This window comes from Odocoileus virginianus, chromosome 5 (assembly GCF_023699985.2).
Source record: "Odocoileus virginianus isolate 20LAN1187 ecotype Illinois chromosome 5, Ovbor_1.2, whole genome shotgun sequence".
In the NCBI taxonomy this organism is placed as follows: Eukaryota; Metazoa; Chordata; class Mammalia; order Artiodactyla; family Cervidae; genus Odocoileus; species Odocoileus virginianus.
Window position 1 is genome coordinate 66,687,476 of NC_069678.1, and position 26,003 is coordinate 66,713,478.

General features: G+C 39.0%; 1 long non-coding RNA gene across 4 annotated transcripts in view; it reads right to left on the reverse strand.

Moving 5' to 3' along the window:
* LOC110126067 (uncharacterized) overlaps window positions 1-26,003 on the reverse strand; it is a 396,803-nt gene that overhangs the window by 93,552 nt on the left and 277,248 nt on the right. The window contains exon 5 of one of the 4 annotated variants that reach the window (XR_011487856.1): window positions 20,404-20,578. The exons of the other annotated variants lie outside the window; for them this stretch is intronic. This is a non-coding gene — a long non-coding RNA (uncharacterized lncRNA). Of the gene's footprint in view, window positions 1-20,403; window positions 20,579-26,003 lie in introns of those variants that run through there. 4 annotated transcript variants of the gene reach the window in all.

Here is a 26,003-nt window from a genome sequence, read left to right on the forward strand (position 1 = left end):
TATGAGCTTTTTAATGTGTTGCTGAATTCTGTTAGCTAAAATTTTGTTGACAAGTTTTACATCTATGTTCACCAGTGATATTGGCCTGTAGTTTTCTCTTTTTGTGTTGTCTTTGTCTGGTTTTGGTCTCAGGATGATGAGGATTTCTGTCTTGATTACCATTTTAAATCCCATTTTACAGACAGCAATTCAAGGCTTAGAAATGTTAAGAAACATTCCTAAGGTCATTCAACTGTAAGTTGCCAGGTGCTCAGAGTAACTTTGAAGTCTATGCCACAAAACACAGTACTCATTTATTTCCCCAACATGCCCCATTAACAAAGGATAAAGTCCTAGAAAGTGAAATGCTAAGATCAGCAGGTCTGGAGGCACCAGAGACAACTGTCAGAGTACAGAACTAGGGCCCAGAGTTGACAAAACAAGAGTGAGCTAGGACTTTGGGGTCAAATGAGAAAACTAAGAATGTGACTTGCTTTTATGCAAAGAGCAATATACATATGCAAATCAGCTGCATTGAAGAATCTGGATTTGGATGAACAGTATGGGGCTTCCCCATTGGCTCAGATGGTAAAGAATCTGCCTGCAATGTGGGAGACCTGGGTTTGATCCCTGGGTTGGGAAGATCCCCTGGAGGAGGGCATGACAACCCACTCCAGTATTTCTGCCTGGAGAATTCCCATGGACAGAGGAGCCTGGTGGGCTACAGTCCATGGGGTCCCAAAGAGTTGGACACAACCGAGTGACTAAGCAAAGCACTGCACCTAGGGCAGCAGTTCCAAAACAAAGTGACTTTAGTAAGATTACATGTCCCTTTGGCAGTCCAGACCCATTTGCTCTTACATTGTATCATAATTTAGAAAAGAGTCCACTTGAAATTAAAGAAATAATGTTAAAGCACTTTAGGCTTCCCAGGCAGTACAGTGGTAAAGCACTCACCTGCCAATGCAGGAAATGCAAGAGATATGAGTTTGATCCTAGGATTGGAAGGATCTGCTGGAGTAGGAAATGGCAACCCACTCCAGTATTCTTTCCTGGAAAATTCCATAGACAGAGGGGACTGATACGGCCCATTGGGTCATATAGAGTTGGACATGACTGAGCACATACACAAATTATTTATGCTCTTGAGGAACTTTTGTACTGAAAAGACTTTACTTATAAGGAAAATTAATTTTTGTGAATCTTATGAGGCCAAATAATTGAAATAATGCTTTGCTATATTCGTAATACCGATCCAAGTGTATATCACTAAATAATTTGGAAATCCAGACCATAGCAATTGGTGTTTATGATTGAATTCTCATCTATAGTTAACATTACCTGTCTTGTAAGACTAGGAGAAGAGGCTCAGAAAGAGATAACAAGAGAGGCATTCTCCTGCTGGTCTGAGCTAGAATACTGAGTAGGGGTAGAGCTGCTTTTAGTCACTACCAAACAGCTGTCCCATTTCTACCATCAAAACACCAAACAACTGACTCAGGGGACACACAGAACTGGACATGCCCTCCACACATCCAACAACCAGAATTGCAGTTGGCCAGAAAGATTTTGCTTCTTTCCAAGAGCCCCATTTTAATCTTCTGTATGGTGTTTGGTGACCCAACTAAAAAGTACAGGTGTTTCCTCTTTTGTCTACTCTCTCCCTGACCCACCCTTTTGCTGAAAAACCATTTAATTTCCATCTTCTGCCCTTTAGGTTTGATGGGGGCAGATGTGAATACGTTTCATAAAATCAAGCAGATTATCTCCCTGCTCTCATCTCACCATTCAACGATCATCATTAAGTCCCTGAAAGCCCACAGTGCCAGCAATATTGGTCCAATAAGCAAAGCCATACTTCCTAAACAGATGGGAATGATGTTTCTTTGCCACTGGGTGAAATTGCTTTAAAAAGCATCAGCAACAAACATAGGGAGGGAGAGCTGAACCATTGCTGCTGGAGGTCCAGCTCATGTAATACTCACTGCTTAAAAATCCAATATTGCATTTGCTTCATTACAGTACTTTGTCCATCAGCTCATTTGAGTCTATTAACTTAATTGTTCTTTATTAACAAATGGGTCATTCTCCCTGACAGCAGAGCAAAGCTCAAATGCCAGTTAAATACTTTGATAAATGCAACGCCCCTTCTACTGTTCCCTCCCTGAACATGCTGTGAATATGCACACACGTGCTCACACACATGCACTCACAGACACTTAATCAAATGTACTTATGCAAGAGGTTCATATTAGAGTTAGCAAGCAGAGAGAAAAGTGCTTGTTTTTACAAATAAATCCTACTGTGATTACTTGTCATATTTCTCTTACAAATGTGTGCCATGCCTCCAGTTAAAATGTTCTTACACTTTAAAATGAGCTCATGTTTTAGCTAGAGAGAGCAATGACAATACTCTTTTGGCAAACCTTTTGCAAAGAAGTTCTCCTTTAAAATCCTACGTACTTTCCTACGACTCTCTGATCCAGTAATTCTCCCTATTATTAATATTCATCTTTCATAAGATTTCTTATCATCTTTGTATATCTTGGTCTCGCTTTCTCTTCCTTCCCAGCCCCCAACCTCCATACCCTGTCTTCTTAGGTGACATTATCCTACTCACCAAACGTAACTTTAACAGAGGGTGACAGGGTGACCTTGACGACAGATGTTCTCATGGCAACAGATGGCACTGGCAAACCCGAGAAGCTGCTGTATGCCGTCTCCGTGCCACCTGTGCCTGGTCAGATTGAGTCCATCAATTATCCAGGCTGCCCCATTCCCTGCACAGCCAGTCAGATGGATTGGCCCAGAAGGTTTGCTGTGTGCATGACAATAGGCAAGGGGCCAGTGAGGAAGCAGTCAGGTGAGAGGGTTCCCCTCCTCCCCTCTTCCATCCTCCTCACCTCCACCCCCACCCTTACTCACTCACTCATATAGTTAGACTTCAGTGAGCGAAAGGGATTAAACTGGTTTTATCAGTAAGAGTTCACCAAATGCCCTTAAAGGATAGCCGATGATGAGGTGGTTTACATGAAGATAAACTGAAATGGCTATTGCTTTATCTGCAGAGGCATGTTTCTATTGTCCAGGGATTCTGTCACATTAGAAAGCCATTCTAGGAATAGATACATGGTGTGTAAGATGAGGTTGCTTCTCATCCTTTCAATTTGTCTTCTCCTTCTGCATACTGAAGCTTCCCTGGTAGTTCAGATGGTAAAGCATCTGCCTACAATGCAGGAGACCCGGATTCAATCCCTGGGTTGGGAAGATCCCCTGGAGAAGGAAATGGCAACCCACTCCAGTATTCCTGTCTGGAGAATTCCATGGACCAAGGAGCCTGGTGGGCTACAGTCCATGGGGTCGCAAAGAGTCGGACACGACTAAGCGATTTCTCTTCACTTCTGCACACTGACAGCATCATTGTTCCTAACCTTTTTTGCTTCTCTGTGCCCCTGTATCCCTGTGTTATGTTGGACTCTGTGACTCTGTGGACTATAGGCCACCAGACTTCTCTGTCCATTGAATTCTCCCAGCAAGAATACTGGAGTGGGTTGCCATTCCCTTCTCTGTGCCCACGTGAAAGGAAATACAGATGAATAGATAGAGGCAAAGATAATAACAATAATAATTTCTTTATCTGTTACTATGTGAAAGAGGTACGTTGCTAGAGACTCCACAGTCACAGAATTACCACTACCATCGATAAAATTATTCCTGTGCCATAGTTGAGAAAATTGAGGTTCAGAGAGATTCAGTAACGTATTCAAGATTTCACAATTAACAAATAAGTCAGGATTTGAACACAATTTTTTTGGGGGGTGGGGGTGTTTTTCACTGTACAACTGTGCTTCTACCAACCAGGAAAATCCATGATCTGCCTTGCTAGAAAAGAGTAATTTTTGAGAGATGAGTTTGAGCCCCAACTCACTTTCTCAACACAAGCATCTATCTGGCTTGTCTTCTGCATTCCAGCTACTATGATAATAATATAATTTATCAATAAATCAGTATTTGATCTCCAGTAAGTAGGGCAAACATAAGTGTAACGTTTTATTGTTTTTCATTAGTACAACAAGGTAGTTAAAGTTGGAACAGTTTGGCCTCTCTCTACCTGAAGAAAGCTGGAGTATCATTTGAAATCACCAGCGGACCTTAACCCAGATGGTGGTGTCATTTCTAAGAATGAGCATATGTTAGCTATTATGATACTTAAACATAATGGTTTTATATCTCTCCAGTGGGCGAAGAAACCATACAACAGGTTTTAGTCTAGGAATGTTTTAATGATACTTTAACCCTCTAAAAGAGAGTATTTCCACAAAGAGAGTCAATTGACAGTGTTTGGTTTAATAATAAAGGAATGTAAATTTCTGCCCTGTTTCATGAAATAATAGGACAGCATCTGGATTTACTACTCCCCAAGAGTCTGCTATTTTACATAATGTTGCTGAATTGGGGACTATTACATGCTTTTTTGATTTTAGAAAAATTGCTTTAAAGGTTATTTACACTCATTTTATAACAAAGAGGGCAATATCACTAATTTTATTCTTAGCGTGATTAGCCCTGAGTCATTTCCTAAGAAATGAGTTTAATTAACCAGAGAAAGAAAGTTGTAATAAATCATGAAAGTGGACTGTTTCTAAGTGGGGTTAAAAACATCTTATTTAAAATGGCCATCGAATAAATTACAAACCCTAAGTTATGTTAGGGAAGAAATTTTCTTTTTCTTCCCTAAGTTAAGGGAAGAAATTTTTTTCAAATTTGAAAATTTCTGACAAAAGGAAGGAAAGAAGAAAAAAATGTGTGGCAAGAGAAATAGGTTACATTAGTTGGGATACTTTAAGAAAAGAGTTGCAGCAAGGAGACCATTATGTTAATTCAAGGCCTGTCAACTGTATAATTTTGGAAATTCACTTAATTTCTGTTTTTTTTTCCTTATAAACCAAAGAGGCTGAACTTAATCAGTCATTCTTAATCAGAGATCTGGGCATCCATTAACATTGTTCACAAATATTTCCAGGTCTCTCCCATTCCAGGCACATGGCAGAATACAATCTTCCACTACTTTGAAGTTAAATGTAGATGTTTGACTTGCACCAGCCATGGAATGTGAGTAGAGTTATTTTCATGCAGATCCTTTAAGAGCGCGATTTGTCCCTTCCCTTTTCACTTCTGTCATGCTCCATAATAGGACTTATCTAGATGAACTTTCAGTTAGTGTGGATCACTAGGTGACTAGGGTGATTAATATCCCTGCTGACCTACACTTTCCATGTGTCACGAGCAAGCCATACACTTTCATAATAATGTAAAGCCACTGAAATTTTGATAGGAATTTCTGTTACTGCAGCATAACCCAGCCCATCCTTTTAGATAGATTACTGTAGGTAAGATTCACCTAGGGAAATTTTCCAGTAAGTAAAAGCTAGTGCTCATTTCAGAACTATTGAATCTGAATCTTCTGCTGTTAATTTCAGATTTGTGTCTTTTTAAAATGCTTTCCTTGCTCCTTGGAAGAAAAGCTATGACTAACCCATGCAGCATATTAAAAAGCCAAGACATTACTTTGCCGGCCAAAAAAAAAAAAAAAAAAAAGGTCCATCTAGTCAAAGCTATCGTTTTTCCAGTAGTCATGAGTGGATGTGAGAGCTGGACTCTAAAGAAAGCTGAGCACCAAAGAATTGAGGCTTTTGAACTGTGGTGTATGAGAAGACTCTTGAGAGTCTCTTAGACTGTAAGGAGATCCAACCAGTCCGTCCAAAAGGAAATCAGTCCTGAATATTCATTGGAAGGACTGATGCTGAGGTTGAAACTCCAATACTTGGTAACCTGATGCAAAGACCTAACTCACTGGAAAAAGACCCTGATGCTAAGAAAGATTGAAGGCAGGAGGAGAAGGGGATGACAAAGGATAAGATGACTGGATGGTATCACCGACTTGATGTCATCGAAAATGTTTGAGCATTCTCTGGAAGTTGGTGATGGACAGGTAAGCATGGAATGATGCAGTCCATGGAGTTGCAAAGAGTTGGACACGACTGAGTGACTGACCTGAACTGAACTGAAAATGTTTTCCTGGTGGATTTACCTGCTGGTCCAGTGGCTAAGATCCCATGCTCCCAATACAGGGGACCCCAGATTCAAACCCTGGTCAAGGAACTAGATCCCAGGTGCTGTAACTAGGAGTTATCATAGTACAACTAAGAGTCCGCATGCCACAACCAAAGCTCCTGTATGCCACAACTAAAGATCCCCCATGCCACAGCAAAGACCAAAGGTCCCATGTGCCACAACTAAGACCTGGCACGTCCAAATGAACAAGCAAATAAATATTTTAAAAAATGCTTCCTTTGTGATTCTGATGTACACTCTTGCTTAGGAAATATAGGAATTCCATGTCCAAGTGGGCATGTGGGTGACAAGATGGCTTTAATATAGACTTTTAACTGCCTATTACCCTAATGGATAACATAATAAAGTCTTACAATTGCATGTTGCATTTCAGTTCCCTCAAGGAATTCTTCCTGTTAACCTTAATTGGCTGTTAAAACATTAGTAGATAATAATGTGTGGACAAAACACCAATCAAGGTACTGAGGATTTAAACCATAAATGTGACTTGCTGATTAGGTTCTACTTTCTTCTCTACCACCTTCTACATTCACAAGAAAATTGTCTCTTTAGTTGATGATGATGATCTTCATGATAATGGGTGATCGCTGTCCTTAAATGGTCTCAGAAGAGCTACATTTTCCTGCCTGTGAATCCACCTTTCTCTCCGTGGACAACTCAAGTTTCCTGGCTAGGACTACTTTGTTCAAAATATGTTGAGTCGTCTTGAAAAATATGTGCTAACTATTTCTGGATTTTTCTATACTTATATTGGGGACCTTAATGTTTCTTTTATTCCCAAGTTGTATGTGAGAAAGTGTCATATTGAAAACTGAACTACTGAGCAAGTATTATTAATTTGTTATATCTTAAATATCACATTGAGGACTCATGAATATAACCCTGGCTGGCAAGCAGAATACTAAGTTTAGTCAAATAAATAAACCACAATACCTGGCTCTTTACTTTTGAGAAATTCTTATATAGTTATTACTATTTATATGTGAGGATTATATATACTTATTCACACCTATGCTATAAGAAATGCCTGTATGCTAAGTTGCTTCCGTTGTGTCTGACTCTTTGTGATCCTATGGACTGTAGTCCTCCAGACTTCTCTGTGCATGGGATGCTCAGGCAAGAATACTGGAGTGGGATGCCATTTCCTCCTCCAGGGGGTCTTCCCCACCCAGGGATCAAACCCATGTCTCTTAAATCTCCTACATTGGCAGGCAGGCAGGTTCTTTACCACCAGCGCCACCTGGGAAGATATACATAACCAAATTCTGCTTGTAATATTATCATTAAGGATAGAGTTTAAAGATTTTACATTGGCATCTTGCCTCCTTTACTTGCTAGCTGATTTGCCATTGAAGAACATTCAATTTCCCAAATTTCCATTTTCTTCATTTAAATAAAGGTCATAATAATAGGACCTACCTTATAAAATCATTGTCAAAATTAAATGAGATAATCTAATAAACCATTGGGAGAAAGAAAAAAAGGAAGGGAAAGAAAAAAGAAAGGAAGAAAGAGAAAAATATAAGGCAGAGAGAGAGAGGAAGAAGAAATAGAGAGGAAGGGAGGGAAGAAGAAAAGAAGGAAAGCAGGAAGAAAGAAAAAAGATCTGAAAGTTAATCTAGTGGGTTAAGTGACTTTGGAAAAAATGGGGTTAGATAGATTAACAAATATTCTTAGCAAGCAACTTCTCAGAGCCCTTTATGTGTAGTATTCATTGTGAGTCCATAAAACCTTTTGACCACAGTTGGGGATGGGAGCACTAAGGCCCATGGAAGACTTTCTGGAGGAGGTGATACCTGTGCTTCATCCTTAAGGAAAAAGAAGCAAGAGACAGAGAGTATAGCTGTGGGACAGTATTTGGGGCTGAGTGGACATTTCATGCAAGGGAAAGGGCAAGAGCAGCGGCACACAAGTGTGGAACAGTACAGAGTGTTCAGGGAGCCCAGGTATGTAACTACAGGGTCACGAGAGTGCAGAAGTTGTCAAGGACTAGATTCTAAAGTGACTTGTTGGTCATGTGATGAACTTGAAATTTTTACTTTGTTGGCAATGGGCAATTGTATCTGTTGGGACCCCAGGAGGAATTAGATGGCACCTGTAAAGATGAAATTGAGGAAAGTAAGGGGACTATTTGTAGGGTTAAAGAGGAACTAATGGGGTTGGGGAAAGCATCCTGGATTTAGCAACCGAGGAAACAACAGCACTCCAGGCTTTATAGGACAGAGATGGAAGGCCTTCCCAGGTCCTGAAGAGGGTGCCAGCTGAAGTCATAGGCAAAGGAGAAAACTCAACAGGATCTATGGCCTTTGGGAGAGACATAGTCAATCTCTGCCTCAACCTCCAGCAATAAGAAGCAGGGTAGAGAACAGATCTGGTGGGGCAAACAGAATGTCCAGCATAGCTAGGAGAAAAGTAACAAGGTCTGATTTGAATTTTAGATGTCACCATAGCAACTATGTGGAAAATGATTTGGAGGAGAAAAGAAGACCTATGCTCATATGCATGTAAAAAATGAGGAGAGTCCAACATGGAGATGTTATAGATGCGATAGAGTGGAAAGCAGAAATTTAAAGAACATTAGGATGTTCCAAATTTGTGAGACTTAGTGACTGCCAATGGCTGGTGAAGAAAAATGATGACTTTAGCATTACTCTTAGGTTTCTAGCTTGGATGATAAAGAGTAAACTGAGGTGAATAACAAACATACTGAATGTAGGGGAAAAAAGTGAATTTGAGGGGAAATTGAGGTCATTTCTGCTTTATTGACTACGCCAAAGCCTTCGACTATGTGGATCACAATAAACTGTAGAAAATTCTGAAAGAGATGGGAATACCAGACCACCTGACCTGCCTCTTGAGAAACCTGTATGCAGGTCAGGAAGCAACAGTTAGAATTGGACATGGAACAACAGACTGGTTCCAAATAGGAAAAGGAGTATGTCAAGGCTATATATTGTCACCCTGCTTATTTAACTTATATGCAGAGTACATCATGAGAAACACTGGACTGGATGAAGCACAAGCTGGAATCAAGATTGCCAGGAGAAATATCAATAACCTCAGATATGCAGATGACACCACCCTTATGGCAGAAAGTGAAGAGGAACTAAAAAGCCTCTTGATGAAAGTGAAAGAGGAGAGTGACAATGTTGGCTTAAACCTTAACATTCAGAAAACGAAGATCATGGCATCTGGTCCCATCACTTCATGGGAAATAGATGGGGAGACAGTGGAAACAGTGTCAGACTTTATTTTTTGGGGCTCCAAAATCACTGCAGATGGTGACTTCAGCCATGAAATTAAAAGATGCTTGCTCTTTGGAAGGAAAGTTATGACCAACCTAGATAGCATATTAAAAAGCAGAGACATTACTTTGCCAACAAAGGTCCATTTGGTCAAGGCTATTGTTTTCCCAGTAGTCATGTATGGATGTAAGAGTTGGACTGTGAAGAAAGCTGAGTGCTGAAAAATTGATGCTTTTGAACTATGGTGTTGGAGAAGACTCTTGAGAGTCTCTTGGACTTCAAGGAGATCCAACCAGTCCATCCTAAGGGAGATAAGTCCTGGGTGTTCACTGGAAGGACTGATGCTGAAGCTGAAACTCCAATACTTTGGCCACTTCATGCGAAGAGTTGACTCATTGGAAAAGACCCTGATGCTGGGAGGGATTGGGGGCAGGAGGAGAAGGGGACGACAGAGTATGAGATGGCTGGGTGGCATCACCAACTCGATGGACATGAGTTTGAGTAAACTCCAGGAGTTGGTGATGGACAGGGAGGCCTGGTGTGATGCAATTCATGGGGTCGCAAAGAGTCGACATGCTGAGAGACTGAACTGAACTGAACCGAGGAACTCAAGTTCAAATCCATGGAGTTTGAGAGAACTGAGAAATGTTCATGTAGTGATTGCCACAGATATTTTAATATAGAATTCTGACTCCAAGTGAAAAAAAACAATACTAGACATACAGATTGGCGAGTCATCAGAGTATGTAGCTGCCCAAAGCAAGAAAGTGGAAGACATCCCTAGGAAGCCAAGGGATGTGGAGAGCAAGCCAAGCAGAACAGTGATATTTAATCTCTGAATTCCACTTCTCTGCTCTCAGGGACTCAGGCGTACTAACAGTTCTTGGCTCTTCATCACAAATCACCTAAATTTCCTGCAAAGAAACTCTTCTTAAAGTAATTGTATTGGTCTGTTCCAGGAAAAGAGAGTTCATTTTCTAAGCCTCTGTGTCTGTCAAGAACTATAGAAAGACAGGATATATCTTTACTTTGGGTTCCCTGCCTTTTAAAAACTGAACTGATGCTTTTGTACAGGCCCAGGTTGCCTAAATGAGACAGATATGTGTTAAAACGTGTCCTATTTATGTGATGGTTACTAAGTCATCTACGTCTTCAGCAAACACCTCTGGAAAGTTCTGATCACACAGAGTAGCTGTATCAGTTCAGTTCAGTCACTCAGTTGTATCCAACTCTTGGGACCCCATGGACTGCAGCACACCAGGCCTCCCTGTCCATCACCAACTCCCAGAGCTTACTCAAACTGATGTCCATCGAGTTGGTGATGCCATCCAACCATCTCATCATCTGCCATTCCCCTTCTCCTCCTTCCTTCAATCTTTCCCAGCATCAGAATCTTTTCCAGTGAGTTAGTTCTTTGCATCAGGTGGCCAAAGTATTGTATGGAGTAGTTGTATGGAGTCCCACTGAAAAGAAGACATTAGGCACCACTTCCCTCCCCTCATAAAAATCTCCCCCATGTTTACATAACAGCTTCCCAATCTTCTGCCTGGATAGTTTCCCCATAGAACACATGAAAGCAATTATGGTAAGAGCAGCTATAGGCTGCATAACCCAGGCATGCATGTCTCTTTGCTTCAGAAAATGTAATACAAGCAGTCTCTCGTGAACATAACTATAGATGGTAGAAGATAGATTGATAGAGTAGATCGATTGATAGAGTAGACATAGACACATGATAGAAAGATGACAGGGTTGAGTCTGATGTACATGTACACATATATCTCATAGGCATGTACACATATACACAGACAAGATCACATGTATGCATGTGTATGTACTTACACTTTAGTATGTGGTTGTACAGATGTGCATATGCATATGTTTGGATGTATGTGTATATGTATAGTGTGTGGTGTATACAAAAGTGTGGGTGCATTTATGTATGTGGCTGTGAGTTGATGCCTATAAGAATGAGAAGGAAACCTGCCTGTCTTCCCATGATAATGAGAAGACATTAAAGGGTTAAGGCAATCACTTTGGAAACCATTTTCCAAAAAAGCTGCACCCTAAATTAATTTTGGCTGGTAATCTATATCGGGTTAAATAACTCCTCATTATTCTGTAACACAGCTGAGGCATCTCCAAATGTTTATCTTGTTTTGTAACCGGTACCTTCTGGTATATTCTAGTGCCAGCTCTCCCGGCTCCTGCTATATTTCATTCTCACTATTTTTGGACTAGAGCTGCTGGTTCCAGGTGATTTAATAAATTGCTTTTTTTTTTTTTTGTGGTGTTCCTTTTAACTTACCCATCTGCTCAACACATGCGTAACTTGCAATCTGTCGGCAGTTTGCAGAAAGACAAACTGTCAGAGCTGCATGCATTTGACAACTTTGTTCCCAATTAGATTAGTGGTAATTTTAACAGATTTCAGGGCAATGGAGAAAGGGATGGCATGTTATTAAAGCATCAATTCTGACAGACCCAAGCACATATGATTTCAATGTAAATTATTTTAAATGCTTTAATTAAAACTAGAGGAAGATTTACCCTCTACAATTGTAAGTGATAGCAAGACAAATTTAAAAGGAAAGAGAGTAACTGAGTTTTCTAAATGGTTTATGTTGTGCAAGGCAGTCCAGCAGTCAAGATGACTGTAATCTATGGCAGTGATGTGGAGGCCGAGTTAATTATTCATTGCTTCCTCTCTGTAGCAGATGTGATTCAATACACGAGGTACACGATTCAGAGCCTGGAACACTCTCTGTGAAAATCTCAGCTCAGACTTCTTTTGGAATCATCAGGAAATTGCCAGAATCTGCTTAACACGTTAAATATATTCATAAGAAAAAATCTTTTTTTTGGCTCTTTGTTTTTTATATGTTTTGATGCAGCTGCTTGTCTCCTCCTCTGAACCCAGCACCCAGCCTCCGTATTCCCACTGCATCCCTAGTCTTATACCCTGAGGCCCACGCACAGATACACACAAGTGACTAGATTAGGCAAACCCAGGGATTCTGTACCTCGGGTCACTTTCCAGGCTCACAGCTCACCAGAAAATGCCCCATCTATAATGCAAATGTATTGCGATAGTCACAATTCACAAATGCAGAGCGTCACTGACAGAATTTTCTGGCATTCTGGGAGGGAGTACTATAGAGCCAAGGACACATATAGCTTGAGAGATTTCCCTGATGAATTTGACAACGTGCTTGCTTTATTCAGACATAAATCTAACCATTGGTTTAATTTTTCCCACTTATTCTTAGAAAACATTGGGCATTTTATTATTGATATCACCAATACGTTAATTAAGGTTTAATATTCCCTGAACATAATTGCATAAGATTCTTTTTTTTTTTTTTATTATTTGGAGGCTAATTACTTTACATCATTACAGTAGTTTTTGTTATACATTGAAATGAATCGGCCATGGATTTACATGTATTCCCCATCCCAGTCCCCCCTCCCACCTCCCTCTCCACCCGATCCCTCTGGGTCTTCCCAGTGCACCAGGCCCGAGCACTTGTCTCATGTACCCAACCTGAACTGGTTATCTGTTTCACCCTAGATAATATACATGTTTCAATGCTGTTCTTTTGAAACATCCCACCCTCGCCTTCTCCCAGAGTCCACAAGTCTATTCTATACATCTGAGTCTCTTTTTCTGTTTTGCATATAGGGTTATCGTTACCATCTTTCTAAAGTCCATATATATGTGTTAGTATACTGTAATGGTCTTTATCTTTCTGGCTTACTTCGCTCTGTATAATGGGTTCCAGTTTCATCCATCTCATTAGAATGAGATGGATGAAATTGCATAAGATTCTTTTACATGCACATTTCCTAGTCACTTGGGAAGGGCTTACTATTTTATATATGGGACTTTTGAGTTGCGGGATATCTGCTCTTTAAGATTGAAATGACTTGAGGAAGGAAGTTATTACTATCTGACATATAAGGTTTCCTTAATTTTTCAAGTTGTTTTCAAGTAAGTTTTGCCTTGTGTCTGTAAGGGCATCTTTTAAGCACTTACAATGGGTTGCAACTAGGCTAAATTGGATTAGGATTAAATGGCTGGGGCAAGCTGAATTTCTGCTTATTCCTTTGTTAACATTACATGTAAGAAGTACATGCATTCATATTTTTCAGTGCAAGAAATTAGACTTTTTGAAGGATCTGCACAAAATAGAGGTGGAGGATAGGTTGACATGTATAAGGTGAATCAGTCAGAGATGGCATCTTGGGGACAGTGTAAGAGACTAGAAATGCTGAGTCAATCAACAAACTTCAGCTTCCCTCCCTAAAGTCATCCCACTAAGTCCTTCACACAGGTCTTTCTTTGACTTCAGTCTCTACCACCAAAAAGATTTTTCTTCTCTTTGTTTTCATTTTGTCTTTCTTTTTGTAACAGAAGAAAGAACTTAGTCTTTGAACTCCGCCAGGCTCTGATAGGAATTTATCACTTCTACCTCCAGGGTGAATGACCTCTGTCGAAGTCTAATATCTTTCTGAGCCTCAGGTTTTTAATGGGTACAAAAACAAAGAGTTACATTTCAGATACCCTTTGAGAATTAAATAAGATAAGGCACTTCACGTGTCTGCTTATGGTTATTGCACCATAAATACAAATTTCCTCTGTCCTTCTTTCGTTTTACTGATGCTTTTACATAATTCTGTTTTTGTGTTTGTTTTTCCTTGTGAATTAAAAAGTATAGAAAGAAATGGAAAACTTGGAAGAAAAAGGGAATTCATTCTTCAGTTCGTCCAGATGGGAATCACTACCTGTGAGATATATCCTCTCAGGTCTATAGTTACAACAGTAACTTGAGCCAACTTGAAGCAAAAAGGCAATATGAGCTTGCATATACTGCAACTGACCTGATTTGCTTCCTCCTATAACTCTGGTATGCTAAGGAACTTGGGGTATAAAGCAATACTATACTCTTAATTTCTATATAATCATTTAATCTCCTCTGAGCCTACATCCCACCTCAGTCTTGGGTTGGGGCTCTCTCCCTTACCCAAGGTGGTCCCCTGAAAGCCTAACACCATCTGGAACATTCAGGACAAACATCCTGGTCTTCAGTCCATACTAGTCACCTTGAATGCTCAGTATCAAAGACTACATTTTTTTCTACAGTTACAGAGTTCTTTATTACTGTCTGCCCAAAGTTGGCCATAGGGAGTTCTTAGTTAAATTTGAGTACCAAGAAACGCATTGCCTTCTAGACTTCTGCATATCTATATGGTGCCATGAGAAAGGAATGCAAATCCTGGATCCTTTCACCCCAAAAACTAAATGCTCTCACCCAGCAGCTTTGGATTTTGGAATTCCAAAGCTCCTCCTCATTGTACCTAAGTTTTTAAACTCAGGATCCTAGTCCTTAATTAAAAATAACAGTCACAATGCAGTGTCTTAATTCTGCTCTGAGGACTGGTAAAGTGCCAGCTCTCCAGGAATCAAAACCATGCTGAACAAGACTTGCAGGAATGGCGGTGAGGCAGTGCTTAGTCTTTCTGATTCTCCCGCAGAAAGAAGAAGGAACCAAAAACATAAAGCTCAATAATTATCCAGTTCCATGTGGACAGCAACAAGGATTTGGGATAAACTATATATCTTGTAAAGATGAACTTTTAAATGTCACTAAATGGAATAAGATACAAATCCCGATGAATTTTCCTAAAATCAAGAATAAGGATGCTCAGTATTAAAATTCTTCAGCAGTTGAGTAAAGTAATTTTAGATTTCTTGGGCAATATATCCTATTGGCTAAGAATAGAGACTCTTCTCCAAGTTCAAGTTCAGCCACTTTTAGATTGTGTAACATTTGGAAGTTTCCTTATTTGGAAAATGGATGTGATAAATAGTATTTCCATGAATAAACTGGTTGTGAAGATTAAATGAGTTAATATACTCAATGTGCTTGGCACATGATAAGACTCAACCATCTAGCTAGTTAGCATTGATTGAAAGACTCAAGTTGCATTTCCTGCCCTGCCACTTCCAGCAGAACCTGCTTCATGGGCATGTGAACAACGCAATCATACAGGGCCCACACTCAAGAGGGCTCTGTTCTTGGAGGTTATTTGTTTGTTTTTGGCAGTGCCATGTACCACGTGGGATCTTAGTTCCCTGACCAGGGATCAACACCTCAACCCCTGTAGTGGAAGCATGGAGTCCTAACTACTGGATAGCCAGGGAAGTTCTTGGGCTTAGGGATTAATGCTCTGTGTTTGCCTTCTTGAAAGCCTTATAATTTATCTTTGAATTTGTGTTGAATTGAAGTCTGATGGTATAAGGGGGCATATGCCCTGGATTTAAACATCAAGTCATATGTGGCTCCATCTCCAACTACCTCCCTAAGATGGGTTCTTGACCACAGGCACCCTGGATCTGGCCTGTCTTCTCCCTTCCTGCCCTTACCCCCAAGTCACTTTCTGTCCCCACTGAGATCTGGATACAGATGAGGAAAGACCTGGTTGTGCTCCCTGCAGCATCACTGGAAAGGCATAGTGGTGTCTACCCCCTCCCTGGGCTGACAATGCCATGACATGTTTGCATGTTTGACTCTTCAGTGTCAAGTTTCTCACCCAACATGGACCCAGGTACCATATAGAATACATTCTAGCATGGAACTTGCAGCTCCTTGGGGGCTGCATGAAAGAGAAAATGAAATAAATGTGAAAATATTTCTAATTCATAAAATGCACAAATATATGAACTATCTTTACAAATATTACCATCATAATGCAGTATGTATGCTCAACTAAGTTGTGTCTAATTCTTTGCAACCCCATGGACAGTAGCCCACCAGGCTCCTCTGTCTATGGGATTTCCCAGGCAAAAATACTGGGGTGGGTTGCCATTTCCTTCTCCAGGGGATCTTGCTGACCCAGGGATCAAATCCACATCTCCTTCTTTGGCAGGTGGATTCTTTACCATGGAACCACCTGGGAAGCCTTATAATGCAGTATATAAGCATTTATATCATTTGATAGTATAACACTGCCACTGAGATTAGCAAGTGATGACACTAAACTATAATATATTTAGAAGTTTTAGAATTTCGAAGACTATCATCATATCATTTGCAACAACAAGCTATTAAATTTGGGGAAAGAGTAATGGTTCTAATTAGTTCCTTTTTTAATATGAAAAATGGAAATTAGAGGAAAAATGTGTTTTCATAAATGAAGAAAGTGGTCTGAGATTCTCTTTAAGAGGTATATTGTCTCCACAGATGTTTCTGAAATGGTTAATCTATGTTTCCATTCTCTACAACCTTTTCATTATTGCCATAATATCATATGTCATGGAAATTTTAGGCAAATTGGACTCAAATGCATATTTTAGGAAGTAGATAGAAATAGCTTTTAAAACACAAGTCATTCCCCCAAAATAATGTGATTTGGGGGGCAAACAGGATGATTGTAAAAAGATGGAATTAATCATTATAAATGGTCACAATATACAATATATAATATAATATAAAACAATATTTTTGTTTAAATTAAAAGAATAATAGATGCCTTAAGCAAAACAAAAAGCTCAAGAAAAATAATCACTCCCAATCCAACAGTTAGGTATAAACACTGTGTAGCAATGATTTAATTCATCACTCTTTTGGAAATAATTACTCTTATTTTTTTAACAAAAATAGAATTATATTTTATATAATATTTTCAGCTATTTTTCACATATATATATCAATATATGATATCAAATACTTTTACAACATGATTTTTAAAGATTGCATAGTGGTTAATTGTATAGATGTACACTTAACCAGTCCCCTTTTTTAGGCATTTTAGTTGATTTCATTTTGTTTTATGGTTAGTATTTTTGTGATTATAAAAAGCACTGTAATAAACATTTTGGTTTATGCACCTGTGTGCACATCTCTAATTTTTCTTTAGAAAAATCAGAAGTGGGATTTCTAAAGATTTTTAGAAATGTTTCTAAATTGTTAAAGATTTTTCTTACTTTTGCCTGCAGAAAAACTGTACTAATGTATATTCAATTCAACAGTATATGCAATTAAATTATGGTGTATTCTGATATCATTTTAAATAACATTACATTATTTGTATTTCTTCCTTGTGCGTCATTCTAAAAAAAATTTAGAAGGCAAGCCATAGAATGTGAGCTTCCAGTCAGTTTACAGTTCTTTCCCCTATCAGTAACAAGTGATTCCTTTAATCTGGAGGCTAGTCCTCAACTAATTTTTTTCTAGATGGCCAGAGACCCTTTTCATGACATTAGCATCATCTAATATGTTTAAATATTTCCATGAAAAAGCATTTCTGACACAGTAGGGAAAAAAAATGCTTTTAAGCACATTTAGCTAACTATCAGTGTTGAATTGTTGAAATCTAAAATTCATATGCCAGAGTCCTAATCTCAGTATCTCAGAATGTGACTTTACTTGGAGATAGACTTTATAGAGATAATCAAGCTACAATGAGGTCATCTAAAGTTGGTCCTAATCCAATGAGAATGGTATCCTTATGAAAAGGGGAAGTCACTAGACAGACACGCATAGAGGGAAGATAATGTGAAGAGACATTAGAGAGCAGACAGTCATCTTTACAAGCCAAGGAGGAAGGCCTGGACCACATCTTTCCCTCAAAGCTTACAATGTTGGACTTCGAGCCTACAGAACTGTAAGGCATTAATTTCTATTGTTTAAGCCACCCAGCACACGTTAATTTGTTACAGAAACCCTAGCAAACTAATACACAAACCAAATTTAATTTTATTGAAAAGAAGTGAGAAATGTCTCAGGTCTTAAAACTAATGTCATTTGCATCATTTTTAGAAAATAAATATTATTATTATTCCTCTATGAACCTTTTCAGTGCATGGTTTTTCTTGACTCTAAGACTCTCTTTTTTAGGCTATGTGTTCTGGAAAGAAGAAAATACTTGAGCAAAGACAAGAAGTCAGATGAGACATTTAGGAAAAACCTTAAGTGGCTTGGACTGTGATGAAGAGGAAGGAAGCAAAGGTAGGCAGAAACCAGAAAATGGAGAACTTGCATATCATAGAAAAGTAGCAGAGTCTATGGAATTTATAAGGCAGTACATTACTTAGGTGGAGAAGGCAATGGCAACCCACTTCAGTACTCTTGCCTGGAAAATCCTCTGGACGAAGGAGCCTGGTGGGCTGCAGTCCATGGGGTCGCTATGGGTCGGACATGACTGAGTGACTTCACTTTCACTTTTCACTTTCATGCATTGGAGAAGGAAATGGCAGCCCACTCCAGTGTTCTTGCCTGGAGAATCCCAGGGGCGGCGGAGCCTAGTGGGCTGCCATCTATGGGGTCACACAGAGCCGGACACGACTGAAGCGACTTAGCAGCAGCAGCACATTACTTAGGAGGCTTTCAGATTGTATATAATGGAATACCCAATGAAAAGTAGCTTAAACAGTATAGATTTATTAGCTTGTCTAACAAGAAGTCAAGGGGCAGGCAGTCTGGGTTTTAAGAATTCAACAGGCCAATAGTGTTAAGGCTCTAGATCAGTTTCTCCATGATTCTCTTGGATTTCACTAAAAAATATCAAGGGTCTGCTCAGATCTGAACATCACATGCCCATGTGCTATGAAAAGACAAGACTAGGGACTCTTATTTAGTGCAACTCTGTTTACTTTGGAGGAGACCTTTGTCAAAAGTCTCCTAGCCAATCCACATCTGTATACTGTTGACAGAATTGGATCACATGCCATCTGTAAACAATTATCTCAGAAATGTTATTATTAACAGTGTATTGGTTCTGGGGCTGTATGTATTTCTTGATTAAACTACTGCCCAGTATAGGGACAAAAGTGGCGTTAAGATACCACAAGTAGAGTTGGTGAAGTGGTGTCTTTTGGAATTCAGGAAAATGCTAATAAGATTTGACTCCTCATCATTGAACTTTGGTTTAATTTAGAATTTAAAAGATCATCCATTCAGCCATTCTCTCAAAAGATACTTTTCAAGCAGTCAGATTGCCAGTGGTAGGAGGAGTGGAAGACAGAGATGAATCAGAAAAAGATAAAAGCACTTAAATAGAAGAGCCAGAGATATATTTACAAAGGAACAGTCAAAAGATAAGGCATGCATGAGGCTACAGGGCAATGATGAGCATAGCAAACACCTATGAAGATACAATGTATCTGTAGTTGATTCAGGAGAACTGATTCTGAGCCACTCTACACAGCTCCCCATTCATGGTCATCTTCTTGGTAGTCTGAATTTGTCCATGGTAGAACAATTTATATCAAGGAAATTGGCCAACACTAAAAATTAGGGCTTTAAAAATTTTTAGTCTGTTTTTCCTCAGAGAGCCAGTCATTACATATTTATTTACCAGCATACCACCAGAGATAAGCAATGATAAGAGCTGGTTTTTCAGGAGGAAAAGAGCAATGATCGTAAATTCTAATCTCATTAGATTAAACCAATCATCAAATATGAAAATGAATAAAGTCAAATCTGAATTCAGTTGCTGACATTAGGCATTCATAGAATGTTCTTTAAACTTTTCTATTCTGCTCTATAATCTCTGTACCTGTGTGCACACTGAGTTGTGCTAAATAGGAAGATGGGAAGAAGTGAAAATCTCCAGGAAAATCTTTACAAGAAAGTATGTTCCCTCCAGGTTTCCTACCCATTTTGGCAAAACAGGTGTCTTGGGTTTCAGAAAGCATATTGCTAAAGATATGTCATCCAGCCCTTCAACTGCCTTCATATTTACACTGTCTTCTATATACCATCTCAAATTGTGAATTTCTTCCATATGGCACAGTCTCTCCTAATGCTTCTCACAAATAGCTCTGAATACTCTGCACTGGGAGAAGGAATGGCCTCCTAGGGCCTGTGGGACCTTAAAGATCATCTCATCTCCCTCACGGAGAAGGCAATGGCAACCCACTCCAGTACTCTTGCCTGGAAAATCCCATGGATGGAGGAGCCTGGTAAGCTGCAGTCCATGGGGTCGCTAAGAGTTGGACATGACTGAGTGACTTCACTTTCACTTTTCACTTTAATGCATTGGAGAAGGAAATGGCAACCCACTCCAGTGTTCTTGCCTGGAGAATCCCAGGGGCGGTGGAGCCTGGTGGGCTGCCGTCTGTGGGGTTGCACAGAGTCGGACACAACTGAAGCGACTTAGCAGCAGCAGCAGCATCTCCCTCAGTCTTTAGACAGGTCCACTTCTAAGTCAGTTTCCTAAAGGAAACAGAGAAGGTAATTTCGTTTTTGAAGACATGGCAAAGTCTATACCTTGCCTTCATTAACCTGCACTTATGATTAACAACAAGACATGAAATTCTTCCCTAGATCAATTTAGAGTTCACATTTTAGAATTCGATCTCTTATTTGCTATCCTGTGGGGATTAGAAAACAGATGGTGACCATCCTTAGTGTAAGAGGCATTTAGACAGATGGACTTCCTTTTTCTGAAACATTTTGGGCAAATTAAATTTTATAAAATGAATTGATTTCTATTTGGGATATCCCCTGTGTGAAAGAGAACCTGTTTGGGAGGTGAAGAGTCCTCTTGTGGAGTGATTGATTATCCTCTCATTTGGGTTTTGTAAACATCAGTGTTCAGATACTGAGTTTTCTTGAAACAAGACCTGTCTCTATGCTTAAAGATTCATTATAAATCATATTTATAGGCTGAACAATCTTTTCTTTTAAGCCTGCCTCATAGATATAATTTTCTTACAATTTTACTATTTGTCTTTCTAGAGGCAAACCCATATATATGTATATACATTTGTCAGTATTAACAATTTTGACTGACTTGATTTATTGTCAGTGAAAGAAAAGCAATACAGGAAATGGTTTTATAAAGAACTTGACTATTCCCTCAGACTGACCTGGTTGGTCAAATCAATTATAGCAATGGATGAACCTAGAATCTGTTACACAGAGTGAAGTAAGTCAGAAAAAGAAAAACAAACACCATATATTAATGCATATATATGGAATCTAGAAAATGGTAATAAACCTACTTTCAGGGCAAGAATAGAGAAGCAGGTATAGAGAACAGACTTGTGGACATGGCAGGAGAAGGAGAGGGTGGGAAAAATTCAGAGAGTAGCACTGAAACATATACATTACCATACATGAAATAGCTAGTTGGAAGTTGCTATTTAACACAGGGAGCTGTGATAACCTAGAGGGGTGGGATGGAGTGGGGGTAGGGGGGTGGGATGGGGTGGGGGTGGAAGGGAGGCTCAAAATGGAGAGGATGTATGTATACTTATGGCTGATTCACACTGTTGTAAGGCAGAAACCAACACAACATTGTAAAGCAATTACCCTCCAATTAAAAAGAAAAAGAAAAAAATCAATGAGAAAACATATCAACTACAGCAGTCCAATCAGCCTATAAGAGAAATAATATTGCCTAACAGTTCACAGTCTTTTGTTTTTCATATATACCCTCTCACTAGACTCGCATAATAAACCTATAGGATGAAGAAGAAACATATCATAAATTGTATTTTCTGACTGGGGAAGTCAATATAAGCACAGAAAGACTCACTCAGAGTAAGCTTAAGGCACAGGCAACATTAGGAAGGTAACTATTGCATTTGGTGTATCAATTATATATCAGATATTGTTCCTAGGAACACATTCATTTTTATGACAAACTTATGAATTATTACAATATTCATTTTGCAGAGGAAAAAACTGAGGCTCCGAGATGTAAAATGGTATTTCTCTGTTTACATGTCTAAGGTAAAAGAAGAAAAGAATTTAATCGGGTCTATCTAACTCCAAGTTGTAGTACCAGTAGGCTCATTTGACCAAAGGGCCAACTGTTCTGGTAGCAGCTTCCTGATATCCACATTGCAGTGAAGGTGATATTATTTTGGAGTCAATAATGTGCTATAGCCACTTCAAGATGCCTGAATGGAGACTAAAGCAGTAAGATCCTGGAACTAGCATTTGATACCAGGGATCCCCTATGCTCCAGCTTCTTGATAATAGCTGAGGTAAAATGGAAGGCTAGAAATTGTATGGTGGTTTTAGGGAGTTGTTCTAATATACCTGCCTCTTGGTAAAGAATCCACCTACTAATGCAGGAGTCACAGGTTTGATCCCTGGCTTGGGAGATCCCCCAGAGAAGAAAATGGCTACCCACTCCGACATTCTTGCCTGGAAAAGCCCCATGGACAGAGGAGCTTGGCAGCTTGGCAGCTTCTCTGTCCATGAGGTCGCAAAAAAGGTCAAACATGACTTAGGACTAAACAAAATTATTGAATCACTTTCTGTTTAAAAAAGAGTGGTTTCTGTTATCTGTAACTGAACCTTAGAAATTAGCAAATCTAATACTCTTTTCATATGAATATGTCAGTAATTCTTATAAACATCTTTATATTACTGATTCACATTGAATGAGATACAAAGAATAATACAATGAAGTAAGTAATGAGAAAATGAGAAAACAAGGGGCAAACACTGGTAGACGGGATAGCCAAGTGCCAAATGAGATGAAGGATGAGGAATGAATTAGGGCAATTGCTTAGAAATAATTTTAAAACGCATATTGAGCACTCACTGAGTGATGCGCTAGGTGCTGGTGGGGATAAAGCAGTAAAAAATGCAGATTCAGTCATTGTTCTCATGGGTTAACAGTCTACTAATTAATGTACATTTTAGTCATAATGGCTTCATTTATCACTATTTATTTACACACCAAGGAAACCAGATCTGAAAGAGACACATGCACCCCGATGTTCATCGCAGCACTGTTTATAATAGCCAGGACATGGAAGCAACCCAGATGCCCACAGCAGACGAATGGATGAGGAAGCTGTGGTACATATACACCATGGAATATTACTCAGTCATTAAAAAGAATTCATTTGAATCAATTCTAATGAGATGGATGAAACTGGAGCCCATTATACAGAGCGAAGTAAGCCAGAAAGATAAAGACCATTACAGTATACTAACACATATATATGGTCTTTATTTTAGATTAATTAAACTAAAATAATTAGATTTACTAATTACTAATAATTTAGTAATTGCTAATTAGATTTAGTTATTCTTTAGATTACTTTAGTCACATGCTAATCACCCACTCCAAAGCCTGAATGTGCCATCTTAAACCATACTTCATTTATCTTCACCTGTATGTTCAGTATATTGAGAGCAAGATGAACTCTTCTCTTTTATCATGTGGTCCAAGTTATATTCCTATGCAGATGAGGAATTATCTTTAAACCAATAAGCAGATTCAAAATCCAGTTAAAATAATGAACTCAATAGACAGCAGTGGGCTAACCAGCTTCAACTACCTTCCAAATTCCCAATGTAAAAAGCAGAAAGGATAGAAAAACTGTAAATAATAAATTTAAAGTATATGCTTGAGCTGGGGGATGTCAAAGTAGAAGCTGGAATTTTAATTTCTTCATGAGTTTAAGGGACCTCAAACACAATAAAGTTGGAACCCAAGCTCCCTGCTTACCTATTCCAGGTGTCCTGGAAGCATCATCTGCTTTGATTAGTGAGCAAAAAAAGAATTACCTATTAAATTTCAGAACCACAAGCTTACGCACTATGTGGGTGAGAAAGCCTGCCTTTTGCACATCTCATACTGAGCAAAATCCCATCTGAGAAATAATGGGGATGGAGGAGTGGAAAACCTGGAAAACCTATGAGACTAAGTAAGCAAGTGAAAATCTACCACACAGTTTTACTTCTATAATCCAAGCACAGGTGAACATCCAAGCAACACAATTTTCACTGAAGAATAGTTTAAATGTTTTAGAAGTGAATGAACATAAAGAGGAAATATACCCCCGAAAGGGAGAATCAGCAAATACAATAAGTGGAAAGAATTCTAAACTAATTAACTGAAAATAATAAAATATTAAGAGACAGCTGAAAGTAAATATTTTAACTACATTCAACTATATAAAGAAAGAATGATGTTAACAGTAGAGGAAACTGGGTGAGGGGTATGGAACTACTCTTTGTACTAGCTTTGCAAATTATCTGTAAATCTGCTGCTGCTAAGTCACTTCAGTCGTGTCCGACTCTGTGTGACCCCATAGACGGCAGCCCACCAGGCTCCCCCGTCCCTGGGATTCTCCAGGCAAGAACACTGGAGTGGGTTGCCATTTCCTTCTCCAATGCATGAAAGTGAAAAGTGAAAGTGAAGTCGCTCAGTCATGTCCAACTCTTAGCGACCCCATGGACTGCAGCCCACCAGACTCCTCCGTCCATAGGATTTGCCAGGCAAGAGTACTGGAGTGGGATGCCATTGCCTTCTCCTCTGTAAATCTAAAACCATTCAATTAAAAATAGTATTTTTTTAAAAAATGAGCAGAATGAATGGCTTCATTCATTCTGGCTTCTATCTCTTCACAGTTATGGAACCTGAAAGTCCAAGATCAAGATGCCATCGGATTTGGTTTCTCCTGAGGCCTCTCTCTTTAGTTTGCCACCTTCTTGTTGTGTCCACATCTGGCCTTGCCTCTGCACATGCGCGTTCTGTCTCTTCCTCTTCTTCTAAGGAAACTAGGCATACTGGGTTAGGGTCCTACCCTTGAGATCTTATTTAACCTCAATTACCTTTGTACTCTGCCTGCAATGCAGGAGACCTCAGTTCAATCCCTGCATTGGAAAGATCCCCTGGAGAAGGGAAATGCTACCCACTCCAGTATTCTGGCCTGGAGAATTCCATGGACTGTATAGTCCATGGGGTCGCAAAGAGTCAGACAAGACTGAGCAACTTTCACTTCACTTCACTTCACTTCACCTTTTAAAGCTCTGCCACCAAATAGCAACATTAGAGATTATGGCTTCAACATATAAAATCTGATATTATCAACAGGAGGGAGATTAACTTCAGAGTGTTAAACATACCTGCTTACAAGGGAACCATTGATATAGTAGAAACAGCATGCAAAACTCCTATACCAGTGGAATTGATATAAAAATGTTGGGGGGCTGCTTAGAGTATTAAAATATGGTTAAAGAAAAATTAAGAAAAGGAAAAAATGGCACTAGTATTTATAAAAACGTTTAGGTCAAATATGCATGTGAAGAGTTCTAATAAAATTATTTTATGAAATGTAAACATGAAAAAAAAAGAAATGTAAGCATGGAAAAAGCAATATATTTAAGTTGTGCCATTATTTTATATACTATATAATTCAAAATGTGTGTGTAATTAAATTCATAAATTAAATGTGTTATTCTGCCAGTAAAAACACACTAAGGAAAGTCAGCACCCCCCATTTGTTTTTTTTAATTAATTATTTTTTATTGAAGGATAATTGCTTTATAGATGCCCCATTTGTTTTTATAGACCAGGGACCTCCTCATTTTTCTTCTAAACTATTAATTTTCCATTACCATCCATGACCTGATTTTGACTTATCTTTGACCATCTGTGGTTAATCTGCTGTCTTTTGTATTGACTCTTTACCCTCTGAAGAATCAGGTCAGCAGTCAGGTCTACAGACCACCTAGCCCTGACTAGTTGGTATAAATCTACTATTTCAATTTGATTCTAGAATTCAAGCTCTCCGTCAACAATATTCAAAGTTACAGGATTTGGAAATAAGTATTCAGTTTATATTGGGTCATAATGCTGCTGAAAGGAACAGGCTTTACAATCAGA